The sequence below is a fragment of the Salvelinus sp. IW2-2015 genome, linkage group LG32 (genome assembly GCF_002910315.2).
Source record: "Salvelinus sp. IW2-2015 linkage group LG32, ASM291031v2, whole genome shotgun sequence".
NCBI lineage: Eukaryota > Metazoa > Chordata > Actinopteri > Salmoniformes > Salmonidae > Salvelinus > Salvelinus sp. IW2-2015.
This window is the reverse complement of record NC_036871.1, coordinates 29,098,743-29,117,135: the sequence shown is the minus strand read 5'-3', so window position 1 is coordinate 29,117,135 and position 18,393 is coordinate 29,098,743. Positions and strand designations below refer to the sequence as shown.

At 43.5% G+C, this 18,393-nt stretch overlaps 1 protein-coding gene and 1 long non-coding RNA gene across 3 annotated transcripts in view; both read left to right on the top strand.

Moving 5' to 3' along the window:
* LOC139023495 (uncharacterized) overlaps window positions 1-18,393 on the top strand; it is a 182,412-nt gene that overhangs the window by 117,915 nt on the left and 46,104 nt on the right. The gene's annotated exons all lie outside the window — the stretch shown is intronic.
* gjc2 (gap junction protein gamma 2) overlaps window positions 1,031-18,393 on the top strand; it is a 25,181-nt gene continuing 7,818 nt past the window's right edge. The window contains exon 1 of one of the 2 annotated variants that reach the window (XM_023976744.2): window positions 1,031-1,119. The gene's annotated coding sequence lies outside the window, so the exon portion shown is untranslated. Of the gene's footprint in view, window positions 1,120-14,376; window positions 14,698-18,393 lie in introns of those variants that run through there. The other variant, XM_023976742.2, reaches the window with a different exon arrangement.

Below are 18,393 nucleotides of genomic sequence, written 5' to 3'. Positions count from 1 at the left end.
TATGGGCCATGATTCCTGAACACTGCATATAGTGTGATTGTACTGTAATGCCTGGGGCAAGATTATCATCAGTTCCAACAGAGAATATTTACTCCTGTTTTTTCATTGGCAATTTACAACTGAGCACTGGGAACTAGGCCTGGTACTGAAGACCTGTTTACAACAGTAAACAGCTTGAATTTGTATTGTGCTAGCAATAAAACAGCTTGAATTTGTATTGTGCTAGCAATAATAACGCACAATATGATCATCTTTGAAGCTTGTTGTGCCCTTTGAAAGACACACTGTAATTTATTCCAGTTTGATTACCTTCATTCTTGATAAATCCACACRATGACATTTTCAATAGTTGAATCTTTCTGACAGCCTTGTCTAAACCATAAGAAACAAAAAGGTTCCATTGGTCTGTATTCTACCTTTGATAAGGCGTACATTTGATGTAATATTAACAAATTGTCTTATYGCCAAACTACATGATGTACTCTTATGTTAAGTTTATAATGTACATTGATAATTACAGAAAATGTAGAAACTACATTGGAAAAAAAGAGGAAAAATACTGTTCATATAATTGAAAWAGGACTTCTTKATTTGTATTTGACAATGGGTGTAAATTCACCTTTTACGTTTGTCCACATTAARACATTATTTTGCTCTACATATTTAGAGAAAACTGTAGTGGTTACTCTCTCCATCTGAGTTGCTGCCGTGAAACACACACWTACACACYCTGTTAGTTAAGTCACAAGGCTCTGTAGCTCTGGAGGTTCATAGCAGCATCAGTGAAAACTTTCTGGGTGAATAAACGGCTGTAACAGAACAAGTCATCCTGGATGAAATAAACAAATAGTCGAACTACAGTAGTAGAGCAAGAGCACCAGTCATGGAGMASACCGACTGACCAAGCCTGGGAACAATGGGGCCATTGGCAGGAGTCCTGAGTGTCTTGCCTGTACTTGGTGGTGAGGGGTTTTGAAGAAAAATGAGCCATTGTCTCTTTCTCTCTCTCATCCTGCTTCCGAACCTCAGCAAAGCTGAGCAATGTCTCTGGAAGCCGTCCCAGGATGCTCCACTGTGAAGAATACTAGTCTGGTCAAACCTAGCTGGCCCCATGGAGAGGTAGGTGTGCCTTCTTTATTTGTTATCCATTTGTGATGCTCTTGTTTTACCTCAGGGCTCTTCTGATMTATTTTTATGTAATGCTATGTACTGTAGTTAGGTATGATATGTATTCTAATTATGAGGGCACCAGGCTGATCAGGCAGCTGSCCTCTYGMRAGTGGTCACACCGGTACATTTTTGCATWTTATTTCCAAKGAAGCTTTCTTGGATTCTTATAGACCATATRATTTACAGTATTTACAATCAAAGGAGAAGAACAGCTGAGTGTTGTTACTGTTTCTGTAGGTCAGTTACCTTCAAACTGCAGACTACAATCAATCAATGTTGCCCTGGAGGCTGCTCTGCAGGGTGGTCAAGAGCTGGCACAGCCATAACACTCTGTTTAAACCTAACCCTAACTTTAACCTTAACCACAATGCTAACTCTAATGCCTAAGACCAAAAAACACATGTTTTTTTTCCTGAATTTTTTTACATATTGAGAATTTTGACGTTGCAGCTGGCCCATCTAGCGGAAACTATCAAATCAATTTTTACTTGTCACATGCTTTGTAACAAACAGGTGAAGACTAACATTGAAATGGTTACTTACGGTTCCTTCCCAACTCTGCATTAAGGAATAAGATTGTTATTTGTATACAGCACAGTGTGTATTCTCTCCCTTCCCATGAGTACACCAGAATAAATATGATTTTTGTACCCTATCAAATTTAATAACCACCAATTCAATATTAGTAATTGAATGTCAATGAGTTCATATCCCACAATCTTCCTTGAGTTATTGTATTATCATTATTGCATTGTGTTATCATGTATTTTATAGCCTATTATCTGTATCAAAGTGACTTTTTTTGAATGAAATCAATATAATCTTTTTAGAAATTAGTATTATATTGTTATCAAACATACTCTACATAAAACCATAAATCAGCACTAACACACTGACGTCAACACCTCGATCTCGTTATTACAGTTTGTTCTGCCTCTAGGGCAAGACTCTTGTCAATAAATGTCAACCTGAGTTAAAGGGTGACTTGTGTCATCAGCCCGTTAAAGGGTACCTCAGGTCATCCTCCAGTTATCTGTTGCCCACTACAAAAGTGGATTAGCAACAAGGTCATTGACCTTGTCACCCTGAATCACACTTGAACGAGAAAGAAAGTTCAAATAAATGCTTTTCATTGTAAAGAGACTACTATCCAAATACTTTTCAGCCAGACATTGCTGCAATATTGGGGTATTTCAATAATATCATGCTCCTGTTCAATGACTTCATTGATAGTTGGTATGTAATAAACATTCTCAGTATGGCCAACCCCTAGACATGTGCTGTGTGTTGACAGAGTAATAGTTACTCAATGGCAACAAAACCTATTCAGATTKKTTTTTGTTATTCTGCTGGCATTCCTACAGTGACTATTGCATGTTACTAGGCCACCAGCCTTACTCAAAGTTTTACATGCGGTGTCAAACTGGGCTGAAGATGATCAGTGTAGCCTCACCTCAAGCCAAACACCTGACGCCTTCTGTAAATCWGAACCAACAAGTCATAAAATACCGATCCCATATTTAAAAAAGGAATGGGCTGCTATACAGAGGGGTCATGCACCTACTTTCTTTTGGGSGGACACTGATGGCCAAATTTGATATCTTTGAATTCATTATGCATAAAATATACAATGCATTTTATAWGCTCAGCTTACAAATGGGAAAATAAGGTGGTTTCTGCTATGTAAGAACAAAAGAGTGTCARYTCCTGACCMTAGTTRCTTTTTTATGTCTCTATTTTGGTTTGGTCAGGGAGTGAGTTGGGGTGGMCATTCTATGTTCATTCTATGTTTTTCATTCTATGTTTTGTATTTCTATGTGTTTGGCCTGGTATGGTTCCCAATCAGAGGCAGCTGTCTATCGTTGTCTCTGATTGAGAACCATACTTAGGTAGCCTTTTCCCACCTGHTGTTTGTGGGTAGTTGTTTCCTGTTTTGTGTTGTGTCACTTTTCAGGACTGTTTCGATTTTCGTTGTTTCACTTTTGTTATTTTGTATTTAGTGTTCAGTTATAATAAATTTAACATGGACACGTACCACGCTGCATTTTGGTCCGATCTTTCCTGTTCTTCAGATTAAGAAGATCGTTACAAGGAGGCTCWGACTGTGTGATAGATGCACCATAGGCTAAGCTATCAGATTCAACACATTATTTTAGAATATCTAATGTGTTACCCTGTCTGTTTGCATCCACTTCTGATGTAAATGTGTAATTAGTGAGAAAAAAAATGATTGTGTCCCATGAATCTCAARGACATGTATGTGTGAAACCCTACAGTGTTGCTACGGTCCTAGTAGAACAAAAGCTTGTCAATTCTCTTACAAAGTAGGCTGGATCTGATTACCTAATTCTGACCACACGTTTACTGTAGCATTTGTTACAGGCTAGGCTAAGGATTGTGTAGTGATACAACTGTCTCTTATACACATCTAGATGTGTATAAGAGACAGCCTTTGAATACACCAGAATAAATAGGATCTTTGTACCCTATCAAATTTAATAACAAGCAATTCAATATTAGTAATTGGATGTCAATGAATCTATACCCCTGTCTCTTATACACATCTAGATGTGTATAAGAGACAGATAGAGAGCCTTTTGTCATATTGTTGCAGTGGCCTACTACCCTGAGACAGCGTGTGCACGCACAACCATTCAGATACATGGATGCCACCTAGTGGTTTAAAACTGTCTCTTATACACATCTAGATGTGTATAAGAGACAGCCACATATCTTTTTTGAGTTTATTAAGTTTCAGGTAAGACCCAGATGCAGATGACGTCGAAGTAACAACAGTTTATTAATCGAACAGGGGCAGGCAAAAGGCAGGTCAAGGGCAAGCAGAGGTCAGTAATCCAGAAAGGTGGGGCAAAGGTACAGGCCGGCAGGCAGGCTCATGGTCATGGCAGGCAGAATTGTCAACACCGGGAAAAATAGGAAACAGGACCAATCGAGAGATAGGAGCAGAGGGAAAACCACTGGTAGGCTTAACGAAATGAATGAACCTGGCAACAGACAAACAGAGAACACAGGTATAAATACACAGGGGCTAATGGGGACACCTGGAGGGAGGTGGAGACAATCACAAAGACAGGTGAAACAGATCAGTGTGTGACAGAGTTGTTGTATTGTCATTATTGTGTTGTCTTTTCTGGCCTAATATCTGTATCAAAGTGATATTTTTTTATGAAATCAGCATTATCTTTTTAAAACGGAGTATTATCTTATTATCAAACAGTCTACATAAAACCATAAATCAGCACTAACGAGCTGACTTCAACAACTTGATCTCGTTATTACAGCGTTAGTCATGAAATATCACTTAGACGGTGGCAGGAGCAAGAGCCATAGATATGCAGTTCTGGTGTCAGCTATTGTTGCATGAGACAACACTGCATGGCAAAGCTACAGCTGGGACGTGTTGGCTGATATGATATTAGGTCTGCAGTAGCACTGCCAGTGGCCGAAGTTCACTGAGTTACTGGTTCTGCCTCTTATACTGCATTAAAGGTTGTTAGAGTACTAAGAGCTCTGGGGGTGGTGCTTTACTGAGCATTTCTCTGCTACTGAAATCCAAATGACCCTGAATAAGTCTGCTACTCTTTGGGCCTGGCCTGGGTCCACCCCATGACATGGCAGTTATGACAAGATAATGTCAAAGATTACGGACCTCCAGCAATCCAAAGCAGCTTTGTTATTTGTTGCTTGGTTTGGTTTAAGGGGAAGTTGTGTAGAGTGATTCTTCTTGTGACCTGATAATCATGCAGTCTATTTTAGAGCACATCGATGAAATATATCAGGGATTATTGAAAGTCTGGACAATCTACTTTTTTCTTAATATTTTTTAATTTTTTATATATAGACCAAAGTATCAGCTAACAGACCATGTAAAGGAACAACCTCCTAATTCTTTTTTTTTCTTCTTCATGAAATATTAAAAATTGATTTGTCAACTCTGTCAGACACCATAAAAGGCTTTTCATTCTTAAATGTATTGTACAACAAGTGTTTGAAACCTTGATTGTTTAATTGTATTATTAGATTATTCAAAAATGAAATACGAATCTCCAAATGTTGTTTTGTTTTATATATAATGTTATATAATGTTCCAGGTCTAATGTCGTTAGCATTTGGCATGTTCTCCTAGATTTAGAACATGTTTTACGGAGTTGATAAAAAGGGCACTTTTCTAAGTAGCAATTTAGTTTTTCCTCAGTTGCTTTGACTCTAAAAACCGCAAAGGTTGTGATGTGTACCATATGTCTCACATAAAGATGACTGATGGTCGGCTAGTAATGTTACAAACATCTCTAATCATCTAATCATATATTCTAGACAGATCACATCTTAAAGTTGAGATTAAAAAGGATAACTTTTTTTCAAATGCAAAAATATTGCATGAAAATCTGTTTAGATATCAGCAAAGCATTTTTCTTGCTGCCTCGTTGAAGCTATACTAGAATGTCTCAGAATAAATTGACTGGTGCTTTCATCTCAGAACCCAGGTGAATGGAAAATTGGGTGCTCTTCTGGCATTTTTCATGCATTTTTACATGACGCAGCTTAGAGTGTGTTTTAATCAATCGAGAGACATGGTCCGTACCAAGCAGACAGTACTAAGCACTTGTTAGAACATACAGTCAGGTCCATAAATATTTGAACATTGACCAAGTTATTATTATTTTAGCTGTCTACCACAGCATATTGGAGTTGAAATGAAATAGTGCAGACTTTCAGCTTTAATTTGAGGGTATTTACATCCAAATCAGGTGAACGGTGTAGGAATTACAGCACTTTTTATATGTGGTCCACCCTTTTAAGGGACCAAAAGTAATTGGACAATTGGCTGCTCAGCTGTTCCATGGCCAGGTGTGTGTTATTCCCTCATTAGTTAATTTACAAGTAAGCAGAAAAACAGTCTAGAGTTGATTTCAAGGGTGGCAAAGAGCTGTCACTGCCAGTGAAGCAAGAAATTATTAGGTGGAAAAACCTAAACAACCCATCAGAGAGATAGCAAAACATTAGGTGTGGCCAAATCAACTATTTGGTACATTCTTAAAAAGAAAGAACACACTGGTGAGCTCAGGAACACCAAAAGGCCCGGAAGACCACGGAAAACAACTGTGGTGGATGACAGAAGAATTCTTTCCCTGCTGAAGAAAAACCCCTTCACAACAGTTGGCCAGATAAAGAACGCCCTCCAGGAGGTAGGCATATCTGTGTCAAAGTCAACATTCAAGAGAAGACTTCATTAGAGTAAATACAGATGGTGTACCACAAGATGTAAACCATTGGTAAGCCTCAAACCGGAAGACCAGATTAGAGTTTGCAAAACAACATCTAAAAAAGCCTGTACAGTTGTGGAACAACATCCTATGGACAGATGAGACAAATATCAACTTGTACCAGAATAATGGGAAGAGAAGAGTATGGAGAAGGGAAGGAACTGCTCACAATCTGAAGCTTACCATCTCATCTGTGAATCATGGTGGAGGTAGTGTTATGGCGTGGGCATGTGTTGCTGCCAATGGACTGGTTCTCTTGTATTTGTTGATGATGTGACTGCTAACAAAAGCAGCAGGATGAATTCTGAAGTGTTTAGGGTTATATTATCTACTCAGATTCAGCCAAATGCTTCAAAACTCATTGGACGTCGCGTCACAGTGCAGATGGACAACGACCCAAAGCACACTGCGAAAGCAACCCAATACTTTAAGGCAACGAAGTGGAATGTTCTGCAATGGCCAAGTCAATCACCTGACCTGAATCCAATTGAGCATGCATTTCACTTGCTGAAGGTAAAACTGAAAGCAAAATGCCCCAAGAACAAGCAGGACCTGAAGACAGCTGCAGTAAAGACCTGGCAGAGCATCACCAGGGAAGAAACCCAGCAGTTGATGTCTATGGGTTCCAGACTTCAGGCTATCATTGACTGCAAAGGATTTGCAACCAAGTATAAAAACTCACAATTTAATTTATTAATATGTAAGTTTGTACAATTACTTTTGAGCTCCTAAAATTGGGACGACGACATAAAAGTGCTGTAATTTCTACGCCATTCACCCAATTTGGATGTAAGTATCCTCAAATTGCTCATCTTTATTGTTTCCTTTCAAATCCATTGTGGTGGCGTACAGAGACATAATGATAATAACTCAAAATATTTATGGACCTGACTGCATGTGGGTTAGGTAATACATGCTTTCTAGATACTATCTACCAAATGTGCAGAAAATAGGATTGGTGTAGCTCAGGGAATACTAATTACATTTTTGGGATCATCCATTAAATGAACAAACAAATCACTTTTAATCTGCAGAAACTGAATTTAATAAGACAGTCCTTAGGCTTACATCTCACTCACTCCAAGTGCAACATCTGCCTGAAAGACAGAGCACTGATACATCACTTCCTACTGACCCCAGAATAGACACAGCAGCATATGCTTTTCCACTATTTCTCTCAACTTGAATAAACATTAACGGGACATGGATGTCTGCTCATCATGTCAACCCTACAGGCAATGCCAGTCTTCAGCCGAGAGGTTCTGTCTCAATATACATTAGTACAGAATGTCTGCATAGAGAAGACTTAATTCTTAGTGTGTTTATACTATCTGAACACAATACAATCAAAACCTCCAGTTAGATATTTAGCAGGCCCAATGTTCTATTGGAACATCCTTGTTGGCTGTAGCTGTAGAAATGTCCTCTTTGTCCGTGTTTGTTCTAAGAAATTGTATGGAGTTACAGCGTATGCATAGTTCTTACGTAATGATAAGCAAGGGTTTCATTGGAGGAAGAGTACTTCAACCATTCCAATTCATTCTCAAATTGTTTGGGGCAGTCAAAGTTTACAGGCTATTTATGTTCTACATCAGATGTACATTATTCTATTATATAAATGTACAGCCAAATGTCAGGGATCTTGTGCAGTATGTTACCACGTCCTACACAACTATTCTGCAATGCCTTGTTGACTAAGAGTAGACATCCAAGCTCAGCTGAAGGAAGTTTTTCTGGGATAATGTTGGCATTCACCTCTAGGCTCTTTATACCCAGTCGCTTCAGTGGACTGGAGCCTCCATCAAACTGGCACGGGACGCACAGAGCCAGGGGGTAGGATAGAATAGGCTTGGATGAAAAACGGAAAGAAAAGTGAACAAATGAGAGAGGACTGCCACCACTCTCAGGAAGCCTATAGGATATACCCCACTCTGCTCTGCGCTGCCTGGGAAGAGCAGTTGGATGGTGTGGGGGAAAAGAGAAGGGGGGGCAAGCACCGGCAGAGTTGCATGCTTTTCTCTGGTGTCTTGTGTCACTCTTTTCTCTGGGGGGCCCCGTCCAAGTCACATGGCTGTGCTTGATCTGTTACATAAACAGAGACCTCCGTGGCCCCCAGTCGGCTCCCATTAACTTAGTTCTGCAGAGAGAAAAAACTCTCTGTGTCTGGGTGACATTGGCAAAGGGCTGAGGAGAGGAAAGCTGTCGAGATGTTCACTTCTTGTTGTCCTTGTTGTTGCATCATTTAAACTCCACTGCATACAGACGACAGAACTCTCAATGACCTCTTGAAGGTGATAACTGATTGACATTGAGCATTAGGGTCTCACAAATACATTGTATATTTGTGCGCTTATCAAATGCTTGTGTAAAGGGTTGTTTGAACAGCATGCACCATTTGTGCAGCAAAAGATGACACACTAAAATGAATCTGTTTGTCAACTCAACAAATAATTTTGTACTTGATACCATTTTAAAGGAAACACTTTGACGTTTGTGGAAATGTGAAAAGAATGTAGGAGAATAACACATTAGATCTAGTAAAAGATAATACAAACAAAAAAACATGTTTTCAAAAAAAATGGTTCCGTTATCTTTGAAATGCAAGAGAAAGGTCATACATTAAGGTAGGATCCTAGGTGTAATATAGATTTTGTCCACAAGATGGCAGCAGTGTGTGTGCAACGTCTCAGACTGATCCAGTGAAGAATTAAATCACTACACAATATTTTGCTTCAAGTCTGCCAGGAGTTTGCCCAAATGTGCCGAATTGGTCAATTTAAACATTTTCAAGTACATAACCATACAGAACATACAAAAAATGCTATGATAATAAAAAAAATCAGTTTACACACTCCCAGGAATGTCAAATATGATGGATCATTAGCTTCCCTACAGAAAATACACTAATCTTCACACATCTAGCCGGGAGGGGGGAGTCAGAGACAGTAGTGGGGTCAAACTGTGGAAGCCAGATCCTACATTTAAATATAAAATTGATTTTATCAAACAAATCTATGCTACATTTTATCTCTGTGACCCTCAGGATGACAAATCATTACTGAACGTAAGTACATTCATTTACCTTCAGAGGGGAATGTATCAAACCAATTGCCGTAATAAAAGTGTTTCGTTGTTGTGCACTATCCTCAAACAATAGCATGGTATTTTATTTCTGTAATAGCTACTGTAAATTGGACACTGCAGATAAATTAACAATAATTTAAGCTTTCTGCCCATATAAGACATGTCCCGGAAAGTTGGCTGTTGTATTCAACGTTTTCTAGTCACATTATTGCATATTGAGCAACAACCGTCCCGGTTTAGGGACACAGTAGAGGTTAAATTGAGTGGGATTTTTTCAATTGGAGATTACATTAAATGCCGAGCTTGAACAGAAAGTTTCATACACTGTCTTAGTTATTAACTGAGTGAGCACCACTTAATATATAATGACTAACTTATAATAACCAGAACATGTATATAAATAGGCTAGTTACTGGACCATCTGTGTCTTTTGGATGGCAGCAAGATTTTGGGGCTGTGCATGTGATCTGACTTGGAGAAGAAGCCACGTGATGGTCTGACTGTGTTGCTTCCCCCGGGGACAGCACAGCACATGGCTGGCTAGATGAACTCCTAATGCTCCAGTCATTCCAGCAGCATCCCCTTTTCTCCTCTAGGTCTCCTCAGTCAGATTGGGGGAGGGAGGGATGGTTGGAGAAGGGGATGTTTGGAAGCAAGGCCTCTGGAGGTTGGGTCCTTCAGGCCCAGCTGGCTTCGTTTCAGAGCCAGCACCCCACTCTGTCCACTCACTCACACAGCCTCACGTCTCAACCACTAAAATGGCCAAGATTCTCTTCTTGAGCACTCTCACCCAGCTCTCCACTCTCTCACCCAGCTCTCCACACTCTCACCCAGCTCTCCACTCTCTCACCCAGCTCTCCACTCTCTCACCCAGCTCTCTGCTCTCTCACCCAGCTCTCCACACTCTCAGCCAGCTCTCCACACTCTCAGCCAGCTCTCCACACTCTCACCCAGCTCTCTACTCTCTCACCCAGCTCTCCCACACTCTCACCCAGCTCTCCACTCTCTCTCAGCTCTCCACTCTCTCACTCAGCTCTCCACTCTCTCACTCAGCTCTCCACTCTCTCCTCAGCTCTCCACCACTCTCTCACCCAGCTCTCGCTCTCTCACCCAGCCCTCCACACTCTTCAGACAGCTCTCCACACTCTCAGACAGCTCTCCACACTCTCAGCCAGCTCTCCACACATCTCAGCTAGCTCTCCACACTCTCACACCAGCTCTCCACACGTCTCACCCAGCTCTCACTCTCTCACCCATCTCTCACACACTCACTCCCACTTCCTCCACACTCTCACCCAGCTCTCCACACCTTCTCACCCAGCTCTCCACACTCTCACCCAGCTCTCCACCACTCTCATCCCAGCTCTCCACACTCCTCACCCAGTCTCTCCACTCCCTCTCACCCAAGCTCTCCACTCCTCTCACCCAGCTTTCTCCACTCTCTCACCCAGCTCTCTACTATCTCACCCAGCTCTCCATACTCTCAGCCAGCTCTCCACACTCTCACCCAGCTCTCCACACTCTCACAAAGCTCTCCACACAGCTCTCCACACTCTCACACAACTCTCCACTCTCAAGTCGGATCACTTTTCACTGGACTCCCATATCATACTCTCATGCTTGAATTTAAAAAAATTGGCCTCTTTTTGTCTTCTATTGTTCCTGTGAGCCAGGGGGGAGGCCAATGCCATCACATCAGATCAACTCCTTGAATAGCCTTCTCCGTGAACTTTGCAGTTGTGTAAACATATGTTGTTCCCCTTAAGTGTGTGTACATTACTGTATTTATACATGGGATATTGTTTTTCAACAGGAAGTTCAAAAATAGCCAACGTTTGTCTTTAAGAAGTGTTAAATAATTACTTTTTTCTGAAAATACTTGTCCCCAGATGAAAAATATGACCAGTAACCCTAATCCTGCGTCAGAGGTTTCCAGTGATGTTTGAGCAGAAATAAAACATTGATGTGAAACATCAAAATACAGTTGATACAAATGACAAATCTGTTACCCACACACCCCAGTATACTAATGAAAGAGATGGATAAGGCTTGCATCTGCTTTGTATCCAGATATATTTCATTTAATTATGATTATTGGTGTCATTGAGGTATCTTTCGGAGGAAGACTGTAAGTCACTACACAACACAGCTATATGTTCATTGTAACACTGGCCAGATACATTTATTTTAACATTAGCCAGATACTGTTTTCTTCATACTGTTGTGCACCAAAGGTATTTGAGTTTAGCTCAAGGTCACTTACAGTATTAAATAGCATACAGTACAATGGCTAGCACATTGGGGAATGATTTTTCCAATTACAACTTATGTATATGAACTATGATTTCTCCTTGGATACAAATATTTCAGCCTGGCCTTAAAGACTGGACGTAACATAGTAAATGTAAATCTGTGGCAATCAAATTATTCTCAAAAGTATGATATGTTGCATTTGGTATGTTTACATAAGACAGAAGGTTACTTAAGCCCAAAAAATTTATACATACCATACAAAGTGTAACATATCATGATACATGGAGGGAGACAGATTTAGGTTTACTATATTAGGTCTACCCCAGAGTCCAGGTTGAATAGTTATGAAGTAGGGATATAGAATATGGGCAGAGAACAATACAATATGAATAAGGCATGGTTTGCTTCCACTGTACACATAGATGCTATTTTAGTCATGTGAAAAAAGCTGGCACATGCACCAAGTAACATTGTGTGCTATTGCGTTCCAGTTCTACGGCCTGACAAAAAGCCTTGAGTGTAAACACCATGTCTGAAAAGACGCGGAGCGTAGCGCGGAGTGGGACCTGTCCACCAGTCCCATCTTTGGCCATCCGCCTAGATGGAACGTCTAAATATTTGGACATCTGATATGACTGAGCGTACCTGTTGGATACATTCAAACGAATTTGGTGTAAGGCAATGTGGTTTTTATCTCTGGGTGGCACTTTGGAGAGTGGATATCCCAGCAGGCGCTCCCTCTCACTCTCTCTCTTTCTCCATTGTTGATTGTTACAATCGAGGACACCTGTTATAATTATGACATATAAGTAGAAGAACATTGTTCGTGTGTGAGTGTTGTTGGTGTGTGTGTGTGTGTGTGTGTGTGTGTGTGTGTGTGTGTGTGTGTGTGTGTGTGTGTGTGTGTGTGTGTGTGTGTGTGTGGTGTGTGTGTGTGTGGTGTGTGTGTGCTGTGTGTGTGTGTGTGTGTGTGTGTGTGTTGTGTTGAGAGAGAGAATGCAGATAGAGAGTGAGAGCACTCACACGCATGACTAGCCATATGCCAACTACTTATGAAGATGCGGCTACTTTACACATTGTGCATTTTCAAGGCCAAGCTATCACATACACAACTATAGATGCTACAGGTAGCCTAGGCATGGGGAGGTGAGGAGAGGCAGTTGTGTAGAGATAACGCATGTGTTGCTGAGATCAAGAAAGTGTGCAGAGAGATGAGAGCTGTCATGTGTTGTTACTTTACTGAGTGTTGAGGCTATTTAGGGGGTAGGTGTTTGAGCAGTGTTGGAGCAATAGGCGGGTGGGTGTGAGCAGTGTTGAGCCTATAGGGGGCTGGGTACTTGAGCAATGTTGAGCTATGGGGTTGGTAGTTGGCAGTGTTGAGCTATAGGGGCAGGGTATTGAGCAATGTTGAGCGTATAGGGGTGGGTTGAGCAGTGTTGACCTATAGGGGGCGTAAGGTATTGAGCAGTTGTTGAGCTAATAGGGTGGTGGGTGTTGAGCAGTGTTGAGCTATAGGGGCTGGGTGATTGCGCAGGTTGAGCTATAGGGCTGCGGTTGAGCAGTGTTGAAGTGATATTAGACTGGGTATTGAGGCAGTGTTGAGCAATAGTGTTGGCTAATTGAGCAGTGTGGAGCTATAGGGCTGCGGGTTATTGAGCAATGTTGAGTTATAGGACTGGCGTATTGAGCAGTATTAAGCCCTATAGGCTAGGGTATTGAGCAGTGTTGAGGGTCATAGGGGGTAGGTGTTGAGCAGTGTTGAGGCTAAGGGCTGGGTATTGAAGCAGTGTTGAGCTATAGGGGGTGGGTGTTGAGCAGTGTTGCAAGCTTAGGGGCTGAGGTATTGAAGCCAGTGTTGAGCCTATAGGCGTAGGTGATTGAGCAGTGTTGAGCCTATTAGGGCTGGGTACTTGAGCAGTGTTGAGCTGTAGGCGGTAGGTGCTGAGCAGTATTGAGCTTATAGACAGCGCTGGCGTATGCAGCAGTGTTGAGCTATAGGGGTGCGGGTTGAGCAGTGTTGCGGCTATAGGCCGGCTAGTATTGAGTAGTTTGAGCTATAGGGGTTAGGTGTTCAGCAGTGTTTGAGCCTGGAGGGCTATTAATACGATAGGGGCTGCTGGTATGAGCAGTGTTGAGCTTATAAAAGGGGCGGGCTGCGATTGCGAGCAGTGTTGAGCTTAGGGGGCTGGGTATTGAGCATGTTTGAGCTATAAGGGGGTGGCGTGCTGAGCAAGTGTTGCAGGCCGATACGGCTAGTAATTGAGCAGTGTTGAGCTATAGGGGGTGGGTGTTGAGCAGTGTTGAGCTATAGGGGCTGGGTATTGCGCAGTGTTGAGCTATAGGGGGTGGGTGTTGAGCAGTGTTGAGCTATAGGGGGTGGGTGGGGAAGAGAAGGGTGGGGATATTGCAACTAACAAGCCTCCCTCAGCTGGGTGGGTGTTAATTTCAAACTGCAGTCAGATGTTCTTAAGTTTGACCCCTCCGATGAGGGTCACTTGCCAGGGGAGGGAGGGAGGGATTTTTTTCTTCTCTTTTTTATACTTCCTTCTTGGGCAGAAGGCTGGCGTAATAGAAACCAGACACGAGTCAGAATGTGAGGCATTCACAGGAGAAAGAGTTCAGTTCCGTCCTCACTCAGTGGATAAACAGAAAAGAGAAAGGATAGACAGAAAATGCTGTAATAACATATAGTCTTAGTATAAGATGTTTGTTGATTTTACTATGTGGGGAAGATAATGTTGTTGTTAGCTAGTGGGGGTCACGGTATCAGATCAGGATCAGGATCAGGATGGACCCTCCATTTCATTGCTGTTGTGGAGACTATGCACGGGAGCTCTAGAGATGGCCGTGGAAATGTGGACAAAGTTATGTTTGAACATAGCGTGCGGTGCAACTTCTTCTCCAGGTGGGTTTTGTCAGTTCTCCGTCAACATTTTCTCCAAACCCTAGGATGCCTATCTCTGCAGAGTTACCGTATTTTCCACTGTCATACTGTAGGTGTTGTATTTGGGAAATAGAAAGTTGACTTCAACCCATAAAGAACTTGTCTCTGATTGCCAATGATTGAATTTGAATGGTAGGTTTTTTTATAGACTGAAAATGCAATATGAAATTCCAAGAAATGTGTCTGGGTAAAAATGCTAAATGCAAAAGTAGAATGTAAAATGAAACTGTTATGCCAGGTGTACCACAGTTTTAAATCCACAGGGTAAAAGTATAGCTTAGAAATAACATTGAGATAAGTGTCTATTAGAAATACTCAAGGGTTTTGATCCATATGCTCAACTAGGGCTGGAAATTGCCAGGGACTTCACCATGCAATATTATCACGATACTTAGGTGCCGATACGATATGTATTGCGATTCTCACGATTCTATATGTATTGCGATTCGATGTTCCAAACATATTGCTCACCATGTGTCTTCTGCAGAGGGACAAGAGACAGGCATGAGAACAAGTTTTGATCAGTCAGGGAAATAAAAGTGCTGAAAACAAATTGGCTCACTATTTAAAAATAAGATTGAGAACAATCTATGAAGGGCAACAATTAACAATTAACAATTAAGGCCTAGCGATTAATTAAGAGCTTTTGGCCAGTAACTGAAAGGTCACTGGTTCAAATCCCTGAACCAACTCGGCGAAAAAGTCTGACGATGTGCCCTTGAGCAAGGCACTTAACCCTAATTGATCCTGTAAGTCGCTCTGGATAAGAGCATCTGCTAAATGACTAAAACGTAAATGAAGGAAAAATACTGGAGTTTTGGTACAGCCAACAAGCACAAAAATTATATTGCGATATTGTCAAAACGATACGACATATCGTCAAAAATATTCTTATATGTAACTGTATCAATCTTTTTCGCCATCACTATGCTCATCACCTTAAAGCCCAATATGCCTCCTCTCTCTGACAGCAATTTAATCTCAAACATCTGCATCCTTTAGTCCCGCTGTGTAAAACGTATTTTGCAGCAAAAAAAAGTAGTTAAACTTGACATACACCTCTGACCAGGGGCACAACTTTCAGTGGTACAGATGGACGGGGGGATCCTTATACAGATTTGTACAATTTAGAATATATTTGACGTGTTCAAAATATTGGTTTAGATCATGTTCAATGATGAATAAAAGTGATAGACTATAACTTTTCATTAGTTATTCATAATAGGACACAGGTCAAAGGTCAAGGTCAAGATCTTGAGGGCAAGTCAAGTTGCACTCCTCGGGTGCGATTGCCTTTAATGGGAGAACAAGGCTGGGGTCAATTCAAACTGAAGGCAGTCAGTTCAGGAAGTAAACTTAACAAAAAATGTATCTATTTTCAATAACTTCTCAATAAACTGAGGAGTAAAAGCTATTTATTTCAAAGATTCCCCCCCCCCAAAAAAATGTATACATTAAAATCACTTTCTGAATTGACTGCCTTCAATTGTTATTGACCCCAGCCCTATGGAAGACCAATGTCACGCCCTGGCCTTAGTATTCTTTGTTTTCTTTATTATTTTAGTTAGGTCAGGGTGTGACATGGGGTTAGGTTTGTGTTTTTGTATTGTCTTGGGTGGTTTGACATATGCCCCACGTACCAAAGGACACAAGCAGCGTGTGGAAACGGCAACAGGACCCACCTACGACAGGATTTCTGTGAGATGGGGAGGACGAATTGGATGGAAAGGGACCGGCGGTCAAAACCTGGAGAATTCGCCCCGCCCAAAGCGAGCTGGAGAGCAGCGAAAGCAGAGAAGGAGCGCGCGATATGAAGGAGGGCAAGCACGGAGGCAAAGGCTGGAAGCCGTGAGGTACTAGACCCAAAAATTTCTTGGGGGGGGCTAGGAGGTAGTGGGCCAAGGCCAGGTAGGAGACCTGCGCCCACTTCCAGGCTAAAACCGTGGAGAAGGGGATACCGGCAGAACACCGTGTTGACGCAGTAGAGCGCACGGGTGTCTCCGTGTACGTGTGCATAGGCCCAGTGCGGGTTATTCCACCTCCCCGCATGGTAGGGGCTAGATTGAGCATTTGAGCCAAGTGCCATTCGCAAGTCCTTGGCTCTTACCTCATCTGAGCACCGGAGTAACAGGTCCTGCCTCAGGCCGCGCCGGCAGGCTTACATGGCACGCAGCCTTATGCAACATAGGTGTCTCAAGGAGTTACGCGCTACCATAGCACCCCGCCGTGCGCGGTTATGGAGTCTACACCTTGCCACCGCATGGTCCGGCGACGGGGAGCATTCAACCAGGTACAGGTTGGGCAGGCTCAAATGCTCAAGGGAAGCTCAACGCCTGCACGCGTCCGGTATTTCCGGCGCCAACTCCCGCCCCAGTCCTGTTCCACCAGTGCCAACACACGCACCCGGCTTCCAGTGTGTCTCCAGAGCCCTGTTCCTCCTCCACGCACTTGTCCAATGGTGCGTGTCTCCAGCCCATTACCACCAGTGCCTACACCACGCCACCAAGCTCCTGTGTGTCCCCAGAGTCCTGTGCGTCCTGTTGCTGCTCCCCGCACTAGCCCTGGAGATGCGTGTCTCCAGCCCGGTACGCTACCAGTTCGGCACCAACGCACTAGGCCTATGTGCGTTTCAAGGGTCCAGTATGCCCTGTTCTGCTCCCGCACTAGCCCTGAGATGCGTGTCCCCAGCCCGGTAACCACCAGTTCGGCACCACGCACCAGGCCTACAGTGGCGCCAGAGCCGCCAACCAGACAGGATCTGCCAGAGCCCGCCAACCAGACAGGATCTGCCAGATCCGCCCGCGAGCCATGGCAGCCAGTCCGCCAGCACGAGCAGAGATCCGCCAGCAGCAGCGCAGATGTCGCGCGGCGCAGATCCGTCAGCAGCCATGAGCAGCCAGATCGTCAGCCAGCCATGAGCAGCCAGATCCGTCAGCCCAGCTGGCAGCCAGAAACCGTCAGCCATGCGCAGTCGTAGCCAGCCATGAGCAGCCAGATCCGTCAGCCAGCCATGAGCAGCCCAGATCCGTCAGCCGCAGCCCATGAAGCAGCCAGATCCGTCAGCCAGCCCATGAGCAGGCGCAAGAGACCAGATCGCAGCCAGCCATGAGCAGCCAGATCCGTCAGCCAGCCGCATGAGCAGCCAGATCCGTCAGCCAGCCATGAGCAGCCAGATCCGTCAGCCAGCCATGAGCATGCCAGAATCGTCAGCCAGCCATGAGCAGCCCAGCCAGGATCCACCAGAGCGCGTCCCAGCCAGGAATCCACCAGAGCCGTCAGCCAGGATCCGCCAGCAACGCCAGCCCAGGATCAGCCCTTCAGTCCGGAGCTGCCGTACCTCAGTCCGGAGCTGCCCCTTAATCCTGGTGCTGGTCCCTTATCCTGGTGCTGTCCCTTAATCCTGGTGCTGCCCCTTAATCCGATACTGTCCTTAGTCCGGTACTGTCCCTTATCCTGGTGCTTGCCCTTAGTCCGGTGCTGCCCCTTAGTCCGGTGCTGCCCCTTTTCCAGTGGGGCTAGGAAAGCGGGTAGTGACTATGTTGGGGGTGGGGACACAGACCAGTGCCGGAGCCGCCGCCGTGGACGGAAGCCCACCAGACCCTTCCCCTAGACTATGTGCTGGTGGCCCAGGAAGTTCGCACCTTAAGGGGGGGGGTT